Source organism: Stenella coeruleoalba (genome assembly GCF_951394435.1).
Source record: "Stenella coeruleoalba genome assembly, contig: scaffold_103, whole genome shotgun sequence".
Lineage (NCBI taxonomy): Eukaryota > Metazoa > Chordata > Mammalia > Artiodactyla > Delphinidae > Stenella > Stenella coeruleoalba.
Window position 1 is genome coordinate 1122203 of NW_027646154.1, and position 22404 is coordinate 1144606.

At 43.8% G+C, this 22404-nt stretch overlaps 1 long non-coding RNA gene across 4 annotated transcripts in view; it reads left to right on the forward strand.

Annotated features, from left to right (window-relative positions):
- Positions 1-22404, forward strand: part of LOC307181302 — a 305894-nt gene that overhangs the window by 257614 nt on the left and 25876 nt on the right. The window contains exon 1 of one of the 4 annotated variants that reach the window (XR_013826383.1): positions 13414-13499. The exons of the other annotated variants lie outside the window; for them this stretch is intronic. This is a non-coding gene — a long non-coding RNA (uncharacterized lncRNA). Of the gene's footprint in view, positions 1-13413; positions 13500-22404 lie in introns of those variants that run through there. 4 annotated transcript variants of the gene reach the window in all.

Here is a 22404-nt window from a genome sequence, read left to right on the forward strand (position 1 = left end):
GCTTCAGGCCCTAATCTGGTTCCGGCACGGCACGCTGAGCCTTTGGTTATTTCCTCTTCCTGGTGGGAAATGAGAGTTAAATTTGCCCGTCCAGACACCTCCAGCTAGTCTCTCATTGGTTCTCCCTATTCCTGTTCATCTTCCGCAGAAATTGCAAACTGGGCCAAACAGGAGGTTAAAGGCGCTGACTCTCCAAGTGGGGAGAGTGTTAGTAAAGCGTCTGGAATGTTGCACCCGAGTACCAGGGGAGGAAAACTGAGACATATTTGAACACGTCTCCTGTTCACATGATTGATCATACTCTGGGTTCCACATGCATGTTTTAGCTGAAGGAAGAATACCTTAAACCTGGAGAGTTGAGACCCGTGGAATGGGTACCATGCAATATGACTTCAAAGCGTCTTCATTTGCTCACCGAACCTCTCCAATCCTATCACTGCTGCGTTTATGCCGCTGTACACACGCTTGATTCTCTTTTGGAGACATAGCAATCCATAGGTTTTAAGATACTTACTACTCAGGTATATTCTTAGGCGTTTAATATGGGGTGTTGAGTCCATTTCGTTGAGCAAGGAGTAGCTCTTGTCTATTCCATATTTGGCTTAAGGAACTTTATCTGTGCTCATTTCAATCTCTGGTTTTATGCAGCACTCCAACTCACCTTTCCCCTTAAGCAAGCATAAGTTGGTTTTCTAAATTTGAGACCCTGTTCTGTTCTGTAATTCAGTTCCTGTGTAGCCAAGTTTACATTCCGTGTGTTACTGATATCTTATGATGTTTCTTTTTCTGTGTGACTTATTTCAGTTAGAATCATCATACCTGAATCCACTCATTGTGCTGCTAAGGGCCTGATGACATAGATATCATTGCTGAGTGATATTGTTTTGTAAGTAAATACCACAAGTTCTTTATCCATTTTTCACCTTCTGTGATATTGAACTTGTACGGTATGCGAGGTTCTTGTAAACAGAGGCGTCCCAATCTTTGGGGTGGCTGTGTCTTTTTGATTTTAATTTCCCTAAGCTATAGGACCATAAGTGGAAGTGCCCTAGGCTCTGTTGCTTTGTTTTTTAGATGTTTCAGGAAACACCATACACTTCTCCCGAGTGTCTGTTGGCAACTTACATCCCGCCCATCAGCATAACAAGGCTCCCAGTTCTCCATGGCCTGTCCTGCCTTTCTGGATTTTACACTATTTTCAGATGACCCTTTTGACTGGGGGGAAGTGAGACTTCATTGTAGTGCAGATTTCCTTTGCAAGCTTGCTTTGTTGGCCAAAAAGGGCGTATGCGTTTTTTCCTGAATATATTCAGGAAAAAACGCATACGCCCTTTTTGGCCAAGTGCATCATTGTGGACGTTCTGCCTCTTTTCCTATGCTTTCAATGCAATTCCAGTCTACCTCCTGAAATCGGTTTCCTGCAATTCTGCCCCGCTTTCAAGTCCTCTTGGCAGGCTTACTTCAGTATATTTTTGGACGATAGCTGTCATTTATAACTCTGCAGGTTTGTGAATTACAGTGCCCCTGAGCTCCTTTCTTCAACTCGCTTTCTTGTGACCTGGCCGCAACACCGCAGGATGGCTTCAGGCCCTAATCTGGTTCCGGCACGGCACGCTGAGCCTTTGGTTATTTCCTCTTCCTGGTGGGAAATGAGAGTTAAATTTGCCCGTCCAGACACCTCCAGCTAGTCTCTCATTGGTTCTCCCTATTCCTGTTCATCTTCCGCAGAAATTGCAAACTGGGCCAAACAGGAGGTTAAAGGCGCTGACTCTCCAAGTGGGGAGAGTGTTAGTAAAGCGTCTGGAATGTTGCACCAGAGTACCAGGGGAGGAAAACTGAGACATATTTGAACACGTCTCCTGTTCACATGATTGATCATACTCTGGGTTCCACATGCATGTTTTAGCTGAAGGAAGAATACCTTAAACCTGGAGAGTTGAGACCCGTGGAATGGGTACCATGCAATATGACTTCAAAGCGTCTTCATTTGCTCACCGAACCTCTCCTATCCTATCACTGCTGCGTTTATGCCGCTGTACACACGCTTGATTCTCTTTTGGAGACATAGCAATCCATAGGTTTTAAGATACTTACTACTCAGGTATATTCTTAGGCGTTTAATATGGGGTGTTGAGTCCATTTCGTTGAGCAAGGAGTAGCTCTTGTCTATTCCATATTTGGCTTAAGGAACTTTATCTGTGCTCATTTCAATCTCTGGTTTTATGCAGCACCCCAACTCACCTTTCCCCTTAAGCAAGCATAAGTTGGTTTTCTAAATTTGAGACCCTGTTCTGTTTTGGAATTCAGTTCCTGTGTAGCCAAGTTTACATTCCGTGTATTAGTGATATCTTATGATGTTTCTTTTTCTGTGTGACTTATTTCAGTTAGAATCATCGTACCTGAATCCACTCATTATGCTGCTACGGGCCTGATAACATAGATTTCATTGTTGAGTGATACTGCATTGTACGTAAGTACCACAAGTTCTTTATCCATTTTTCACTTTCTGTGATATTGAACTTGTACGGTAAACGAGGATCTTGTAAACAGTGCCGTCCCAAAATTTGGTGTGCTGTGTCTTTTTGATTTTAATTTCCCTAAGCTATAGGACCATAAGTGGAAGTGACCTAGGCTCTGTTGCTTTGTTTTTTAGATGTTTCAGGAAACACCATACACTTCTCCCGAGTGTCTGTTGGCAATTTACATCCCACCCATCAGCATAACAAGGCTCCCAGGTCTCCATGGCCTGTCCTGCCTTTCTGGATTTTACACTTTTTTCAGGTGGCCCTTTTGACCGGGGGGAAGTGAGACTTCATTGTAGTGCAGATTTCGTTTGCAAGCTTGCTTGGTTGGCCAAAAAGGGCGTATGCGTTTTTTCCTCAATATATTCAGGAAAAAACGCATACACCCTTTTTGGCCAAGTGCATCATTGTGGACGCTCTGCCTCTTTTCCTATGCTTTCAGTGCAATTCCAGTCTACCTCCTGAAATCGGTTTCCTACAATTCTTCCCCGCTTTCAAGTCCTCTTGGCAGCCTTACTTCAGTATATTTTTGGACGATAGCTGTCATTTATAACTCTGCAGGTTTGTGAATTACAGTGCCCCTGGGCTCCTTTCTTCAACTCGCTTTCTTTTGAGCTGGCCGCAACACCGCAGGATGGCTTCAGGCCCTAATCTGGTTCCGGCACGGCACGCTGAGCCTTTGGTTATTTCCTCTTCCTGGTGGGAAATGACAGTTAAATTTGCCCGTCCAGACACCTCCAGCTAGTCTCTCATTGGTTCTCCCTATTCCTGTTCATCTTCCACAGAAATTGCAAACTGGGCCAAACAGGAGGTTAAAGGCGCTGACTCTCCAAGTGGGTAGAGTGTTAGTAAAGCATCTGGAATGTTGCACCCGAGTACCAGGTACGAAAACTGAGACATATTTGAACACGTCTCCCGTTCACACGGTTGTTCATACTCTGGGTTCCACATGCATGTTTTAGCTGAAGGAAGAATACTTTAACCTGGAGAGTTGAGACCAGTGGAATGGGTACCATGCAATATGACTTCAAAGGGTCTTCATTTGCTCACCGAACCTCTCCAATCCTATCACTGCTGCGTTTATGCCCCTGTACACATGCTTGATTCTCTTTTGGAGACATAGCAATCCATAGGTTTTAAGGTACGTACTAGTCAGGTACATTCTTAGGCGTTTAATATGCGGTGTTGAGTCCATTTCGTTGAGCAAGGAGTAGCTCTTGTCTATTCCATATTTGGCTTAAGGAACTTTATCTGTGCTCATTTCAATCTCTGGTTTTATGCAGCACCCCAACTCACCTTTCCCCTTAAGCAAGCATAAGTTGGTTTTCTAAATTTGAGACCCTGTTCTGTTCTGTAATTCAGTTCCTGTGTAGCCAAGTTTACATTCCGTGTATTACTGATATCTTATGATGTTTCTTTTTCTGTGTGACTTATTTCAGTTAGAATCATCATACCTGAATCCACTCATTGTGCTGCTAAGGGCCTGATGACATAGATTTCATTGCTGAGTGATATTGTTTTGTAAGTAAATACCACAACTTCTTTATCCATTTTTCACTTTCTGCGATGTTGAACTTGTACTGTAAACGAGGTTCTTGTAAACAGAGGCGTCCCAAACTTTGGGGTGGCTGTGTCTTTTTGATTTTAATTTCCCTAAGCTATAGGACCATAAGTGGAGTTGCCCTAGGCTCTGTTGCTTTGTTTTTTAGATGTTTCAGGAAACACCATACACTTCTCCCGAGTGTCTGTTGGCAATTTACATCCCGCCCATCAGCATAACAAGGCTCCCAGGTCTCCATGGCCTGTCCTGCCTTTCTGGATTTTACACTTTTTTCAGGTGGCCCTTTTGACCGAGGGGAAGTGAGACTTCATTGTAGTGCAGATTTCGTTTGCAAGCTTGCTTGGTTGGCCAAAAAGGGCGTATGCGTTTTTTCCTCAATATATTCAGGAAAAAACGCATACACCCTTTTTGGCCAAGTGCATCATTGTGGACGCTCTGCCTCTTTTCCTATGCTTTCAGTGCAATTCCAGTCTACCTCCTGAAATCGGTTTCCTACAATTCTTCCCCGCTTTCAAGTCCTCTTGGCAGCCTTCCTTCAGTATATTTTTGGACGATAGCTGTCATTTATAACTCTGCAGGTTTGTGAATTACAGTGCCCCTGAGCTCCTTTCTTCAACTCGCTTTCTTGTGACCTGGCCGCAACACCGCAGGATGGCTTCAGGCCCTAATCTGGTTCCGGCACGGCACGCTGAGCCTTTGGTTATTTCCTCTTCCTGGTGGGAAATGACAGTTAAATTTGCCCGTCCAGACACCTCCAGCTAGTCTCTCATTGGTTCTCCCTATTCCTGTTCATCTTCCACAGAAATTGCAAACTGGGCCAAACAGGAGGTTAAAGGCGCTGACTCTCCAAGTGGGTAGAATGTTAGTAAAGCATCTGGAATGTTGCACCCGAGTACCAGGTACGAAAACTGAGACATATTTGAACACGTCTCCCGTTCACACGGTTGTTCATACTCTGGGTTCCACATGCATGTTTTAGCTGAAGGAAGAATACTTTAACCTGGAGAGTTGAGACCAGTGGAATGGGTACCATGCAATATGACTTCAAAGGGTCTTCATTTGCTCACCGAACCTCTCCAATCCTATCACTGCTGCGTTTATGCCCCTGTACACATGCTTGATTCTCTTTTGGAGACATAGCAATCCATAGGTTTTAAGATACTTACTAGTCAGGTACATTCTTAGGCGTTTAATATGCGGTGTTGAGTCCATTTCGTTGAGCAAGGAGTAGCTCTTGTCTATTCCATATTTGGCTTAAGGAACTTTATCTGTGCTCATTTCAATCTCTGGTTTTATGCAGCACCCCAACTCACCTTTCCCCTTAAGCAAGCATAAGTTGGTTTTCTAAATTTGAGACCCTGTTCTGTTCTGTAATTCAGTTCCTGTGTAGCCAAGTTTACATTCCGTGTATTACTGATATCTTATGATGTTTTTTTTCTGTGTGACTTATTTCAGTTAGAATCATCATACCTGAATCCACTCATTGTGCTGCTAAGGGCCTGATGACATAGATTTCATTGCTGAGTGATATTGCTTTGTAAGTAAATACCACAACTTCTTTATCCATCTGTCACTTTCTGCGATGTTGAACTTGTACTGTAAACGAGGTTCTTGTAAACAGAGGCGTCCCAAACTTTGGGGTGTCTGTGTCTTTTTGATTTTAATTTCCCTAAGCTATAGGACCATAAGTGGAAGTGCCCTAGGCTCTGTTGCTTTGTTTCTTAGGTGTTTCAGTAAACACCATACACTTGTCCCGAGTGTCTGTTGGCAATTTACATCCCGCCCATCAGCATAACAAGGCTCCCAGTTCTCCATGGCCTGTCCTGCCTTTCTGGATTTTACACTTTTTTCAGATGGCCTTTTTGACCGGGGGGAAGTGAGACTTCATTGTAGTGCAGATTTCCTTTGCAAGCTTGCTTGGTTGGCCAAAAAGGGCGTATGCGTTTTTTCCTGAATATATTCAGGAAAAAACGCATACGCCCTTTTTGGCCAAGTGCATCATTGTGGACGTTCTGCCTCTTTTCCTATGCTTTCAATGCAATTCCAGTCTACCTCCTGAAATCAGTTTCCTGCAATTCTGCCCCGCTTTCAAGTCCTCTTGGCAGCCTTACTTCAGTATATTTTTGGACGATAGCTGTCATTTACAACTCTGCAGGTTTGTGAATTACAGTGCCCCTGAGCTCCTTTCTTCAACTCGCTTTCTTGTGACCTGGCCGCAACACCGCAGGATGGCTTCAGGCCCTAATCTGGTTCTGGCACGGCACGCTGTGCCTTTGGTTATTTCCTCTTCCTGGTGGGAAATGAGAGTTAAATTTGCCCGTCCAGACACCTCCAGCTAGTCTCTCATTGGTTCTCCCTATTCCTGTTCATCTTCCGCAGAAATTGCAAACTGGGCCAAACAGGAGGTTAAAGGCGCTGACTCTCCAAGTGGGGAGAGTGTTAGTAAAGCATCTGGAATGTTGCACCCGAGTACCAGGGGAGGAAATCTGAGACATATTTGAACACGTCTCCCGTTCACACGGTTGATCATACTCTGGGTTTCACATGCATGTTTTAGCTGAAGGAAGAATACCTTAAATCTGGAGAGTTGAGACCCGTGTAATGGGTACCATGCAATATGACTTCAAAGGGTCTTCACTTGCTCACCGAACCTCTCCAATCCCTGTACACATGCTTGATTCTCTTTCAGAGACATAGCAATCCATAGGTTTTAAGATACTTACTAGTCAGGTACATCCTTAGGCGTTTAATATGGGGTGTTGAGTCCATTTCGTTGAGCAAGGAGTAGCTCTTGTCTATTCCATATTTGGCTTAAGGAACTTTATCTGTGCTCATTTCAATCTCTGGTTTATGCAGCACCCCAACTCACCTTTCCCCTTAAGCAAGCATAAGTTGGTTTTCTCAATTTGTGACCCTGTTCTGTTCTGTAATTCAGTTCCTGGGTAGCCCAGTTTACATTCTGTGTATTACTGATATCTTATGAAGTTTCTTTTTCTGTGTGACTTATTTCAGTTAGAATCATCATACCTGAATCCACTCATTGTGCTGCTAAGGGCCTGATGACATAGATTTCATTGCTGAGTGATATTGCTTTGTATGTAAATACCACAACTTCTTTATCCATTTTTCACTTTCTGCGATGTTGAACTTGTACTGTAAACGAGGTTCTTGTAAACAGAGGCGTCCCAAACTTTGGGGTGGCTGTGCCGTTTTGATTTTAATTTCCCTAAGCTATAGGACCATAAGTGGACTTGCCCTAGGCTCTGTTGCTTTGTTTTTTAGATGTTTCAGGAAACACCATACACTTCTCCCGAGTGTCTGTTGGCAATTTACATCCCGCCCATCAGCATAAGAAGGCTCCCAGTTCTCCATGGCCTGTCCTGCCTTTCTGGATTTTACACTATTTTCCGATGGCCCTTTTGACCTGGGGGAACTGAGACTTCACTGTAGTGCAGATTTCCTTTGCAAGCTTGCTTGGTTGGCCAAAAAGGGCGTATGCGTTTTTTCCTCAATATATTTAGGAAAAAACGCATACGCCCTTTTTGGCCAAGTGCATCACTGTGGACGTTCTGCCTCTTTTCCTATGCTTTCAATGCAATTCCAGTCTACCTCCTGAAATCAGTTTCCTGCAATTCTGCCCCGCTTTCAAGTCCTCTTGGCAGCCTTACTTCAGTATATTTTTGGACGATAGCTGTCATTTATAACTCTGCAGGTTTGTGAATTACAGTGCCCCTGAGCTCCTTTCTTCAACTCGCTTTCTTTTGAGCTGGCCGCAACACCGCAGGATGGCTACAGGCCCTAATCTGGTTCCGGCACGGCACGCTGAGCCTTTGGTTATTTCCTCTTCCTGGTGGGAAATGAGAGTTAAATTTGCCCGTCCAGACACCTCCAGCTAGTCTCTCATTGGTTCTCCCTATTCCTGTTCATCTTCCACAGAAATTGCAAAGTGGGCCAAACAGGAGGTTAAAGGCGCTGACTCTCCAAGTGGGGAGAGTGTTAGTAAAGCGTCTGGAATGTTGCACCCGAGTACCAGGGGAGGAAAACTGAGACATATTTGAACACGTCTCCCGTTCACACGATTGATCATACTCTGGGTTCCACATGCATGTTTTAGCTGAAGGAAGAATACCTTAAACCTGGAGAGTTGAGACCCGTGGAATGGGTACCATGCAATACGACTTCAAAGCGTCTTCATTTGCTCACCGAACCTCTCCAATCCTATCACTGCTGCGTTTATGCCGCTGTACACACGCTTGATTCTCTTTTGGAGACATAGCAATCCATAGGTTTTAAGATACTTACTACTCAGGTATATTCTTAGGCGTTTAATATGGGGTGTTGAGACCATTTCGTTGAGCAAGGAGTAGCTCTTGTCTATTCCATATTTGGCTTAAGGAACATTATCTGTGCTCATTTCAATCTCTGGTTTTATGCAGCATCCCAACTCACCTTTCCCCTTAAGCAAGCATAAGTTGGTTTTCTAAATTTGAGACCCTGTTCTGTTTTGGAATTCAGGTCCTGTGTAGCCAAGTTTACATTCCGTGTATTACTGATATCTTATGATGTTTCTTTTTCTGTGTGACTTATTTCAGTTAGAATCATCATACCTGAATCCACTCATTGTGCTGCTAAGGGCCTGATGACATAGCTTTCATTGCTGAGTGATATTGCTTTGTAAGTAAATACCACAACTTCTTTATCCATTTTTCACTTTCTGTGATACTGAACTTGTACGGTAAACGAGATTCTTGTAAACAGAGCCGTTCCAAACTTTGGGGTGGCTGTGTCTTTCTGATTTTAATTTCCCTAAGCTATAGGACCATAAGTTGAAGTGCCCTAGGCTCTGTTGCTTTGTTTTTTAGATGTTTCAGGAAACACCATACACTTGTCCCGAGTGTCTGTTGGCAATTTACATCCCGCCCATCAGCATAACAAGGCTCCCAGTTCTCCATGGCCTGTCCTGCCTTTCTGGATTTTACACTTTTTTCAGATGGCCCTTTTGACCGGGGGGAAGTGAGACTTCATTGTAGTGCAGATTTCCTTTGCAAGCTTGCTTGGTTGGCCAAAAATGGCGTATGCGTTTTTTCCTGAATATATTCAGGAAAAAAGGCATATGCCCTTTTTGGCCAAGTGCATCATTGTGGACGCTCTGCCTCTTTTCCTATGCTTTCAATGCAATTCCAGTCTACCTCCTGAAATCGGTTTCCTGCAATTCTGCCCCGCTTTCAAGTCCTCTTGGCACCCTTACTTCAATATATTTTTGGACGATAGCTGTCATTTATAACTCTGCAGTTTTGTGAATTACAGTGCCCCTGAGCTCCTTTCTTCAACTCGCTTTCTTGTGACCTGGCTGCAACACCGCAGGATGGCTTCAGGCCCTAATCTGGTTCCGGCACGGCACACTGAGCCTTTGGTTAATTCCTCTTCCTGGTGGGAAATGAGAGTTAAATTTGCCCGTCCAGACACCTCCAGCTAGTCTCTCATTGGTTCTCGTTATTCCTGTTCATCTTCCGCAGAAATTGCAAACTGGGCCAAACAGGAGGTTAAAGGGACTGACTCTCCAAGTCGGGAGAGTGTTAGTAAAGCGTCTGGAATGTTGCACCCGAGTACCAGTGTACGAAAACTGAGACATATTTGAACACATCTCCCGATCACATGGTTGATTATACTCTAGGTTCCACATGCATGTTTTAGCTGAAGGAAGAATATCTTAAAACTGGGTAGTTGAAACCCGTGGAATGGGTACCATGCAATATGACTTCAAAGGGTCTTCATTTGCTCACCGAACCTCTCCAATACTATCACTGTTGCATTTATGCCCCTGTACACATGCTTGATTCTCTTTCAGAGACATAGCAATCCATAGGTTTTAAGATACTTACTAGTCAGGTACATTCTTAGGCGTTTAATATGCGGTGTTGAGTCCATTTCGTTGAGCAAGGAGTAGCTCTTGTCTATTCCATATTTGGCTAAAGGAACTTTATGTGTGCTCATTTCAATCTCTGGTTTTATGCAGCACCCCAACTCACCTTTCCCCTTAAGCAAGCAGAAGTTGGTTTTCTAAATTTGAGACCCTGTTCTGTTCTGTAATTCAGTTCCTGTGTAGCCAAGTTTACATTCCGTGTATTACTGATATCTTATGATGTTTCTATTTCTGTGTGACTTATTTCAGTTAGAATCATCATACCTGAATCCACTCATTGTGCTGCTAAGGGCCTGATGACATAGATTTCATTGCTGAGTGATATTGCTTTGTAAGTAAATACCACAAGTTCTTTATCCATTTTTCACTTTCTGCGATGTTGAACTTGTATGGTAAACGAGGTTCTTGTAAACAGAGCCTTCCAAACTTTGGGGTGGCTGTGTCTTTTTGATTTTAATTTCCCTAAGCTATAGGACCATAAGTGGAAGTGCCCTAGGCTCTGTTGCTTTGTTTTTTAGATGTTTCAGGAAACACCATACACTTCTCCCGAGTGTCTGTTGGCAATTTCCATCCCGCCCATCAGCATAACAAGGCTCCCAGTTCTCCATGGCCTGTCCTGCCTTTCTGGATTTTACACTTTTTTCAGATGGCCCTTTTGACCGGGGAGAAGTGAGACTTCATTGTAGTGCAGATTTCCTTTGCAAGGTTGCTTGGTTGGACGAAAAGGGCGTATGCGTTTTTTCCTGAATATATTCAGGAAAAAACACATACACCCTTTTTGGCCAAGTGCATCATTGTGGACGTTCTGCCTCTTTTCCTATGCTTTCAATGCAATTCCAGTCTACCTCCTGAAATCGGTTTCCTGCAATTCTGCCCCGCTTTCAAGTCCTCTTGGCAGCCTTACTTCAGTATATTTTTGGACGATAGCTGTCATTTATAACTCTGCAGGTTTGTGAATTACAGTGCCCCTGAGCTCCTTTCTTCAACTCGCTTTCTTGTGAGCTGGCCGCAACACCGCAGGATGGCTTCAGGCCCTAATCTGGTTCCGGCACGGCACGCTGAGCCTTTGCTTAATTCTTCTTCCTGGTGGGAAATGAGAGTTAAATTTGCCCGTCCAGACACCTCCAGCTAGTCTCTCATTGGTTCTCGCTATTCCTGTTCATCTTCCGCAGAAATTGCAAACTGGGCCAAACAGGAGTTTAAATGGACTGTCTCTCCAACTCGGGAGAGTGTTAGTAAAGCATCTGGAATGTTGCAACCGAGTACCAGGGTACGAAACCTGAGACATATTTGAACACGTCTCCCGATCACATGGTTGATCATACTCTAGGTTCCACATGCATGTTTTAGCTGAAGGAAGAATTACTTAAACCTGGGTAGTTGAAACTCGTGGAATGGGTACCATGCAATATGACTTCAAAGGGTCTTCATTTGCTCACCGAACCTCTCCAATCCTATCACTGCTGCGTTTATGCCCCTGTACACATGCTTGATTCTCTTTCGGAGACATAGTAATCCATAGGTTTTAAGATACTTACTAGTCAGGTACATTCTTAGGCGTTTAATATGCGGTGTTGAGTCCATTTCGTTGAGCAAGGAGTAGCTCTTGTCTATTCCATATTTGGCTTAAGGAACTTTATCTGTGCTCATTTCAATCTCTGGTTTTATGCAGCACCCCAACTCACCTTTCCCCTTAAGCAAGCATAAGTTGCTTTTCTAAATTTGAGACCCTGTTCTGTTCTGTAATTCAGTTCCTGTGTAGCCAAGTTTACATTCCGTGTATTACTGATATCTTATGATGTTTCTTTTTCTGTGTGACTTATTTCAGTTAGAATCATCATACCTGAATCCACTCATTGTGCTGCTAAGTGCCTGATGACATAGATTTCATTGCTGAGTGATATTGCTTTGTAAGTAAATAGCACAACTTCTTTATCCATTTTTCACTTTCTGCGATGTTGAACTTGTACTGTAAACGAGGTTCTTGTAAACAGAGACGTCCCAAACTTTAGGGTGGCTGTGCCGTTTTGCTTTTAATTTCCCTAAGCTATAGGACCGTAAGTGGAAGTGCCCTAGGCTCTGTTGCTTTGTTTTTCAGATGTTTCAGGAAACACCATACACTTCTCCCGAGTGTCTGTTGGCAATTTACATCCTGCCCATCAGCATAACAAGGCTCCCAGTTCTCCATGGCCTGTCCTGCCTTTCTGGATTTTACACTTTTTTCAGATGGCCCTTTTTACTGGGGGGAAGTGAGACTTCATTGTAGTGCAGATTTCCTTTGCAAGCTTGCTTGGTTGGCCAAAAAGGGCGTATGCGTTTTTTCCTGAATATATTCAGGAAAAAACGCATACGCCCTTTTTGGCCAAGTGCATCATTGTGGACGTTTTGCCTCTTTTCCTATGCTTTCAATGCAATTCCAGTCTACCTCCTGAAATCGGTTTCCTGCGATTCTGCCCCGCTTTCAAGTCCTCTTGGCAGCCTTACTTCAGTCTGTTTTTGGACGATAGCTGTCATTTATAACTCTGCAGGTTTGTGAATTACAGTGCCCCTGAGCTCCTTTCTTCAACTCGCTTTCTTTTGAGCTGGCCGTAACACCGCAGGATGGCTTCAGGCCCTAATCTGGTTCCGGCACGGCACGCTGAGCCTTTGGTTATTTCCTCTTCCTGGTGGGAAATGAGAGTTAAATTTGCCCGTCCAGACACCTCCAGCTAGTCTCTCATGGGTTCTCCTAATTCCTGTTCATCTTCCACAGAAATTGCAAACTGGGCCAAACAGGAGGTTAAAGGCGCTGACTCTCCAAGTGGGGAGAGTGTTAGTAAAGTGTCTGGAATGTTGCACCCGAGTACCAGGGGAGGAAAACTGAGACATATTTGACCACGTCTCCCGTTAACATGATTGATCATACTCTGGGTTCCACATGCATGTTTTAGCTGAAGGAAGAATACCTTAAACCTGGAGAGTTGAGACCCGTGGAATGGGAACCATGCAATATGATTTCAAAGGGTCTTCATTTGCTCACCGAACCTCTGCAATCCTATCACTGCTGCGTTTGTGCCCCTGTACACATGCTTGATTCTCTTTCGGAGACATAGCAATCCATAGGTTTTAAGATACTTACTAGTCAGGTACATTCTTAGGCGTTTAATATGGGGTGTTGAGTCCATTCGTTGAGCAAGGAGTAGCTCTTGTCTATTCCATATTTGGCTTAAGGAACTTTATCTGTGCTCATTTCAATCTCTGGTTTTATGCAGCACCCCAACTCACCTTTCCCCTTAAGCAAGCATAAGTTGGTTTTCTAAATTTGAGACCCTGTTCTGTTCTGTAATTCAGTTCCTGTGTAGCCAAGTTTACATTCCATGTATTTCTGATATCTTATGATGTTTCTTTTTCTGTGTGACTTATTTCAGTTAGAATCACCATACCTGAATCCACTCATTGTGCTGCTAAGGGCCTGATGACATAGATTTCATTGCTGAGTGATATTGCTTTTTAAGTAAATACCACAACTTCTTTATCTATTTTTCACTTTCTGCGATGTTGAACTTGTACTGTAAACGAGGTTCTTGTAAACAGAGGCGTCCCAAACTTTGGGGTGGCTGTGTCTTTTTGATTTTAATTTCCCTAAGCTATAGGACCATAAGTGGAAGTGCCCTAGGCTCTGCTGCTTTGTTTTTTAGATGTTTCAGGAAACACCATACACTTCTCCCGAGTGTCTGTTGGCAATCTACATCCTGCCCATCAGCATAACAAGGCTCCCAGTTCTCCATGGCCTGTCCTGCCTTTCTGGATTTTACACTTTTTTCAGATGGCCCTTTTGACCGGGGGGAAGTGAGACTTCATTGTAGTGCAGATTTCCTTTGCAAGCTTGCTTGGTTGACCAAAAAGGGCGTATGCGTTTTTTCCTGAATATATTCAGGAAAAAACGCATACGCCCTTTTTGGCCAAGTGCATCATTGTGGACGTTCTGCCTCTTTTCCTATGCTTTCAATGCAATTCCAGTCTACCTCCTGAAATCGGTTTCCTGCAATTCTGCCCCGCTATCAAGTCCTCTTGGCAGCCTTACTTCAGTATATTTTTGGACGATAGCTGTCATTTATAACTCTGCAGGTTTGTGAATTACAGTGCCCCTGAGCTCCTTTCTATAACTCTCTTTATTTTGTGCTGGCCGCAACACCGCAGGATTGCTTCAGACCCTAATCTGGTTCCGGCACGGCACGCTGAGCCTTTGGTTCATTCCTCTTCCTGGTGGGAAATGAGAGTTAAATTTGCCCGTCCAGACACCTCCAGCTAGTCTCTCATTGGTTCTCCCTATTCCTGTTCATCTTCCGCAGACATTGCAAACTTGGCCAAACAGGATGTTAAAGGCGCTGAACACCCAAGTGGGGAGAGTGTTAGTAAAGTGTCTGGAATGTTGCACCCGAGTACCAGGGGAGGAAAAGTGAGACATATTTGAACACGTCTCCCGTTCACACGGTTGATCATACTCTGGGTTCCACATGCATGTTTTAGCTGAAGGAAGAATACCTTAAAACTGGGTAGTTGAAAACCGTGGAATGGGTACCATGCAATATGACTTCAAAGGGTCTTCATTTGCTCACCGAACCTATCCAGTCCTATCACTGCTGCGTTTATGCCCCTATACACACGCTTGATTCTCTTTCGGAGACATAGAAATCCATAGGTTTTAAGATACTTACTAGTCATGTACATTCTTAGGCGTTTAATATGGGGTGTTGAGTCTATTTCGGTGAGCAAGGTGTAGCTCTTGTCTATTCCATATTTGGCTGAAGGAACTTTATCTGTGCTCATTTCAATCTCTGGTTTTATGCAGCACCCCAACTCACCTTTCCCCTTAAGCAAGCATAAGTTGGTTTTCTAAATTTGAGACCCTGTTCTGTTCTGTAATTCAGTTCCTGTGTAGCCAAGTTTACATTCCGTGTATTAGTGATATCTCATGATGTGTCTTTTTCTGTGTGACTTATTTCAGTTAGAATCACCGTACCTGAATCCACTCATTGTGCTGCTAAGGGCCTGATGACATAGATTTCATTGCTGAGTGATATTGCTTTGTTAGTAAATACCACAACTTCTTTATCCATTTTTCACTTTCTGCGATGTTGAACTTGTGCTGTAAACGAGGTTTTTGTAAACAGAGGCGTCCCAAACTTTGGGGTGGCTGTGTCTTTTTGATTTTAATTTCCCTAAGCTATAGGACCATAAGTGGAAGTGCCCTAGGCTCTGTTGCTTTGTTTTTTTGGATGTTTCAGGAAACACCATACACTTGTCCCGAGTGTCTGTTGGCAATTTACATCCTGCACATCAGCATAACAAGGCTCCCAGTTATCCATGGCCTGTCCTGCCTTTCTGGATTTTACACTTTTTTCAGATGGCCCTTTTGACCGGGGGGAAGTGAGACTTCATTGTAGTGCAGATTTCCTTTGCAAGCTTGCTTGGTTGGCCAAAAAGGGCGTATGCGTTTTTTCCTGAATATATTCAGGAAAAAACGCATACGCCCTTTTTGGCCAAGTGCATCATTGTGGACATTCTGCCTCTTTTCCTATGCCTTCAATGCAATTCCAGTCTACCTCCTGAAATCTGTTTCTTGCAATTCTGCCCCGCTTTCAAGTCCTCTTGGCAACCTTACTTCTGTATATTTTTGGACGATAGCTGTCATTTATAACTCTGCAGGTTTGTGAATTACAGTGCCCCTGAGCTCCTTTCTTCAACTCGCTTTATTGAGACCTGGCCGCAACAACGCAGGATGGCTTCAGGCCCTAATCTGGTTCCAGCACGGCATGCTGAGCCTTTGGTTAATTCCTCTTCCTGGTGGGAAATGAGAGTTAAATTTGCCCGTCCAGACACCTCCAGCTAGTCTCTCATTGGTTCTCGCTATTCCTGTTCATCTTCCGCAGAAATTGCAAACTGGGCTAAACAGGAGGTTAAAGGGACTGACTCTCCAAGTCGGGAGAGTGTTAGTAAAGCGTCTGGAATGTTGCAACCGTGTACCAGGGTACGAAAAGTGAGACATATTTGAACACGCCTCCCGATCACATGGTTGATCATACTCTAGGTTCCACATGCATGTTTTAGCTGAAGGAAGAATACCTTAAACCTGGGTAGTTGAAACCCGTGGAATGGGTACCATGCAATATGACTTCAAAGGGTCTTCATTTGCTCACCGAACCTCTCCAATCCTATCACTGCTGCGTTTATGCCCCTGTACACATGCTTGATTCTCTTTCGGAGACATAGCAATCCATAGGTTTTAAGATACTTACTAGTCAGGTACATTCTTAGGCGTTTAATATGGGGTGTTGAGTCCATTTCGTTGATCAAGGAGTAGCTCTTGTCTATTCCATATTTGGCTTAAGGAACTTTATCTGTGCTCATTTCAATCTCTGGTTTTATGCAGCACCGAAACTCACCTTTACCCTTAAGCAAGCATAAGTTGCTTTTCTAAATCTGAGACCCTGTTCTGTTCTGTAATTCAGTTCCTGTGTAGCCAAGTTTACATTCCATGTATTACTGATATCTTCTGATGTTTCTTTTTCTGTGTGACTTATTTCAGTTAGAATCATCATACCTGAATCCACTCATTGTGCTGCTAAGGGCCTGATGACATAGATTTCATTGCTGAGTGATATTGCTTTGTAAGTAAATACCACAAGTTCTTTATCCATTTTTCACTTTCTGCGATGTTGAACTTGTAATGTAAACGAGGTTCTTGTAAACTGAGGCGTCCCAAACTTTGGGGTGACTGTGTCTTTTTGATTTTAATTTCCCTAAGCTATAGGACCATAAGTGGAAGTGCCCTAGGCTCTGTTGCTTTGTTTTTTAGATGTTTCAGGAAACACCATACACTTCTCCCGAGTGTCTGTTGGCAATTTACATCCCACCCATCAGCATAACAAGGCTCCCAGTTCTCCATGGCCTGTCCTGCCTTTCTGGATTTTACACGTTTTTCAGACGGCCCTTTTGACCGGGGAGAAGTGAGACTTCATTGTAGTGCAGATTTCCTTTGCAAGCTTGCTTGCTTGGCCAAAAATGGTGTATGCGTTTTTTCCTGAATATATTCAGGAAAAAACGCATACGCTCTTTTTGGCCAAGTGCATCATTGTGGACGTTCTGCCTCTTTTCCTATGCTTTCAGTGCAATTCCAGTCTACCTCCTGAAATCGGTTTCCTGCAATTCTGCCCCGCTTTCAAGTCCTCTTGGCAGCCTTACTTCAGTATATTTTTGGACAATAGCTGTCAATTATAACTCTGCAGGTTTGTGAATTACAGTGCCCCTGAGCTCCTTTCTTCAACTCGCTTTCTTGTGACCTGGCCGCAACACCGCAGGATGGCTTCAGGCCCAATCTGGTTCCGGCACGGCACTCTGAGCCTTTGGTTATTTCCTCTGCCTGGTGGGAAATGAGAGTTAAATTTGCCCGTACAGACACCTCCAGCTAGTCTCTCATTGGTTCTCCCTATTCCTGTTCATCTTCCGCAGAAATTGCAAACTGGGCCAAAAAGGAGGTTAAAGGGACTGACCTTCCAAGTGGGGAGAGTGTTAGTAAAGTGTCTGGAATGTTGCACCTGAGTACCAGGGGAGGAAAACTGAGACATATTTGAACACGTCTCCCGTTCACACGGTTGATCATACTCTGGGTTCCACATGCATGTTTTAGCTGAAGGAAGAATACCTTAAACCTGGAGAGTTGAGACCCGTGGAATGGGTACCATGCAATATGACTTCAAAGGGTCTTCATTTGCTCACCGAACCTCTCCAATCCTATAACTGCCTCGTTTATGCCCCTGTACACATGCTTGTTTCTCTTTCGGAGACATAGAAATCCATAGGTTTTAAGATACTTACTAGTCAGGTACATTCTTAGGGGTTTAATATGCGGTGTTGAGTCCATTTCGTTGAGCAAGGAGTAGCTCTTGTCTATTCCATATTTGGCTTAAGGAAGTTTATCTGTGCTCATTTCAATCTCTGGTTTTATGCAGCACCCCAACTCACCTTTACCCTTAAGCAAGCAGAAGTTGGTTTTCTAAATTTGAGACCCTCTTCTGTTCTGTAATTCAGTTCCTGTGTAGCCAAGTTTACATTCCGTGTATTACTGATATCTTATGATGTTTCTTTTTCTGTGTGACTTATTTCAGTTAGAATCATCATACCTGAACCCACTCATTGTGCTGCTAAGGGCCTGATGACATAGATTTCATTGCTGAGTGATATTGTTTTGTTAGTAAATACCACAACTTCTTTATCCATTTTTCACTTTCTGCGATGTTGAACTTTACTGTAAACGAGGTTCTTGTAAACAGAGGCGTCCCAAACTTTGGGGTGTCTGTGTCTTTTTGATTTTAATTTCCCTAAGCTATAGGACCATAAGTGGAAGTGCCCTAGGCTCTGTTGCTTTGTTTTTTTGGATGTTTCAGGAAACACCATACACTTCTCCCGAGTGTCTGTTGGCAATTTACATCCTGCCCATCAGCATAACAAGGCTCCCAGTTCTCCATGGCCTGTCCTGCCTTTCTGGATTTTACACATTTTTCAGATGGCCCTTTTGACCGGGGGGAAGTGAGACTTCATTGTAGTGCAGATTTCCTTTGCAAGCTTGCTTGGTTGGCCAAAAAGGGCGTATGCGTTTTTACCTGAATATATTTAGGAAAAAACGCATATGCCCTTTTTGGCCAAGTGCATCATTGTGGACGTTCTGCCTCTTTTCCTATGCTTTCAATGCAATTCCAGTCTACCTCCTGAAATCGGTTTCCTGCAATTCTGCCCCGCTTTCAAGTCCTCTTGGCAGCCTTACTTCAGTATATTTTTGGACGATAGCTGTCATTTATAACTCTGCAGGTTTGTGAATTACAGTGCCCCTGAGCTCCTTTCTTCAACTCGCTTTCTTGTGAGCTGGCCGCAACACCGCAGGATGGCTTCAGGCCCAATCTGGTTCCGGCACGGCATGCTGAGCCTTTGGTTATTTCCTCTTCCTGGTGGGAAATGAGAGTTAAATTTGCCCGCCAGACCCTTCCAGCTAGTCTCTCATTGGTTCTCCCTATTCCTGTTCATCTTCCGCAGAAATTGCAAACTGGGCCAAACAGGAGGTTAAAGGCGCTGACTCTCCAAGTGGGGAGAGTGTTAGTAAAGCGTCTGGAATGTTGCACCCGAGTACCAGGGGAGGAAAACTGAGACATATTTGAACACGTCTCCTGTTCACACGGTTGATCATACTCTGGGTTCCACATGCATGTTTTAGCTGAAGGAAGAATACCTTAAACCTGGAGAGTTGAGACCCGTGGAATGGGTACCATGCAATATGACTTCAAAGGGTCTTCATTTGCTCACCGAACCTCTCCAATCCTATCACTGCTGCGTTTATGCCCCTGTACACACGCTTGATTCTCTTTCGGAGACATAGCAATCCATAGGTTTTAAGATACTTACTAGTCAGGTACATTCTTAGGCGTTTAATATGCGGTGTTGAGTCCATTTCGTTGAGCAAGGAGTAGCTCTTGTCTATTCCATATTTGGCTTAAGGAACTTATCTGTGCTCATTTCAATCTCTGGTTTTATGCAGCACCCCAACTCACCTTTACCCTTAAGCAAGCAGAAGTTGGTTTTCTAAATTTGAGACCCTGTTCTGTTCTGTAATTCAGTTCCTGTGTAGCCAAGTTTACATTCCGTGTATTACTGATATCTTATGATGTTTCTTTTTCTGTGTGACTTATTTCAGTTAGAATCATCATACCTGAATCCACTCATTGTGCTGCTAAGGACCTGATGACATAGATTTCATTGTTGAGTGATATTGCTTTGTAAGTAAATACCACAACTTCTTTATCCATTTTTCACTTTCTGCGATCTTGAACTTGTACTGTAAACGAGGTTCTTGTAAACAGAGCCGTTCCAAACTCTAGAGTGGCTGTGTCTTTTTGATTTTAATTTCCCTAAGCTATAGGACCATAAGTGGAAGTGCCCTAGGCTCTGTTGCTTTGTTTTTTTGGATGTTTCAGGAAACACCATACACTTCTCCCGAGTGTCTGTTGGCAATTTACATCCTGCCCATCAGCATAACAAGGCTCCCAGTTCTCCATGGCCTGTCCTGCCTTTCTGGATTTTACACTTTTTTCAGATGGCCCTTTTGACCGGGGGGAAGTGAGACTTCATTGTAGTGCAGATTTCCTTTGCAAGCTTGCTTGGTTGGCCAAAAAGGGCGTATGCGTTTTTACCTGAATATATTTAGGAAAAAACGCATACGCCCTTTTTGGCCAAGTGCATCATTGTGGACGTTCTGCCTCTTTTCCTATGCTTTCAATGCAATTCCAGTCTACCTCCTGAAATCGGTTTCCTGCAATTCTGCCCCACTTTCAAGTCCTCTTGGCAGCCTTACTGCAGTATATTTTTGGACGATAGCTGTCATTTATAACTCTGCAGGTTTGTGAATTACAGTGCCCCTGAGCTCCTTTCTTCAACTCGCTTTCTTGTGACCTGGCCGCAACACCGCAGGATGGTTTCAGGCCCAATCTGGTTCTGGCACGGCACGCTGAGCCTTTGGTTAATTCCTCTTCCTGGTGGGAAATGAGAGTTAAATTTGCCCGTCCAGACACCTCCAGCTAGTCTCTCATTGGTTCTCGCTATTCCTGTTCATCTTCCGCAGAAATTGCAAACTGGGCCAAACAGGAGGTTAAAGGGACTGACTCTCCAAGTCGGGAGAGTGTTAGTAAAGCGTCTGGAATGTTGCACCCGAGTGCCAGGGTACGAAAACTGAGACATATTTGAACACGTCTCCCGTTCACACGGTTGATCATACTCTGGGTTCCACATGCATGTTTTAGCTGAAGGAAGAATACCTTAAACCTGGGTAGTTGTAAACCGTGGAATGGGTACCATGCAATATGACTTCAAAGGGTCTTCATTTGCTCACCGAACCTCTCCAATCCTATCACTGCTGCATTTATGCCCCTGTACACATGCTTGATTCTCTTTTGGAGACATAGCAATCCATTGGTTTTAAGATACTTACTAGTCAGGTACATTCCTAGGCGTTTAATATGCGGTGTTGTGTCCATTTCGTTGAGCAAGGAGTAGCTCTTGTCTATTCCATATTTGGCTTAAGGAACTTTATCTGTGCTCATTTCAATCTCTGGTTTTATGCAGCAGCCCAACTCACCTTGCCCCTTAAGCAAGCAGAAGTTGGTTTTCTAAATTTGAGACCCTGTTCTGTTCTGTAATTCAGTTCCTGTGTAGCCAAGGTTACATTCCGTGTATTACTGATATCTTATGATGTTTCTTTTTGTGTGACTTATTTCAGTTAGAATCATCATACCTGAATCCACTCATTGTGCTGCTAAGGACCTGATGACATAGATTTCATTGCTGAGTGATATTGCTTTGTAAGTAAATACCACAACTTCTTTATCCAATTTTCACTTTCTGCTATGTTGAACTTGTACTGTAAATGAGGTTCTTGTAAACAGAGGCGTCCCAAACTTTGGGGTGGCTGTGTCTTTTTGATTTTAATTTCCCTAAGCTATAGGACCATAAGTGGAAGTGCCCTAGGCTCTGTTGCTTTGTTTTTTAGATGTTTCAGTAAACACCATACACTTCTCCCGAGTGTCTGTTGGCAATTTACATCCCGCCCATCAGCATAACCAGGCTCCCAGTTCTCCATGGCCTGTCCTGCCGTTCTGGATTTTACACTTTTTTCAGATGGCCCTTTTGACTGGGGGGAAGTGAGACTTCATTGTAGTGCAGATTTCCTTTGCAAGCTTCTTGGTTGGCCAAAAAGGGCGTATGCGTTTTTTCCTGAATATATTCAGGAAAAAACGCATACGCCCTTTTTGGCCAAGTGCATCATTGTGGACGTTCTGCCTCTTTTCCTATGCTCTCAATGCAATTCCAGTCTACCTCCTGAAATCGGTTTCCTGCAATTCTGCCCCATTTTCAAGTCCTCTTGGCAGCCTTACTTCAGTCTATTTTTGGACGATAGCTGTCATTTATAACTCTGCAGGTTTGTGAATTACAGTGCCCCTGAGCTCCTTTCTTCAACTCGCTTTCTTTTGAGCTGGCCGCAACACTGCAGGATGGCTTCAGGCCCTAATCTGGTTCCGGCACGGCACGCTGAGCCTTTGGTTAATTCCTCTTCCTGGTGGGAAATGAGAGTTAAATTTGCCCGTCCAGACACCTCCAGCTAGTCTCTCATTGCTTCTCGCTATTCCTGTTCATCTTCGCAGAAATTGCAAACTGGGCCAAACAGGAGGTTAAAGGCGCTGACTCTCCAAGTGGGGAAAGTGTTAGTAAAGCGTCTGGAATGTTGCACCCGAGTACCAGGGGAGGAAAACTGAGACATATTTGAACACGTCTCCCGTTCAAAAGGTTGATCATACTCTGGGTTTCACATACATGTT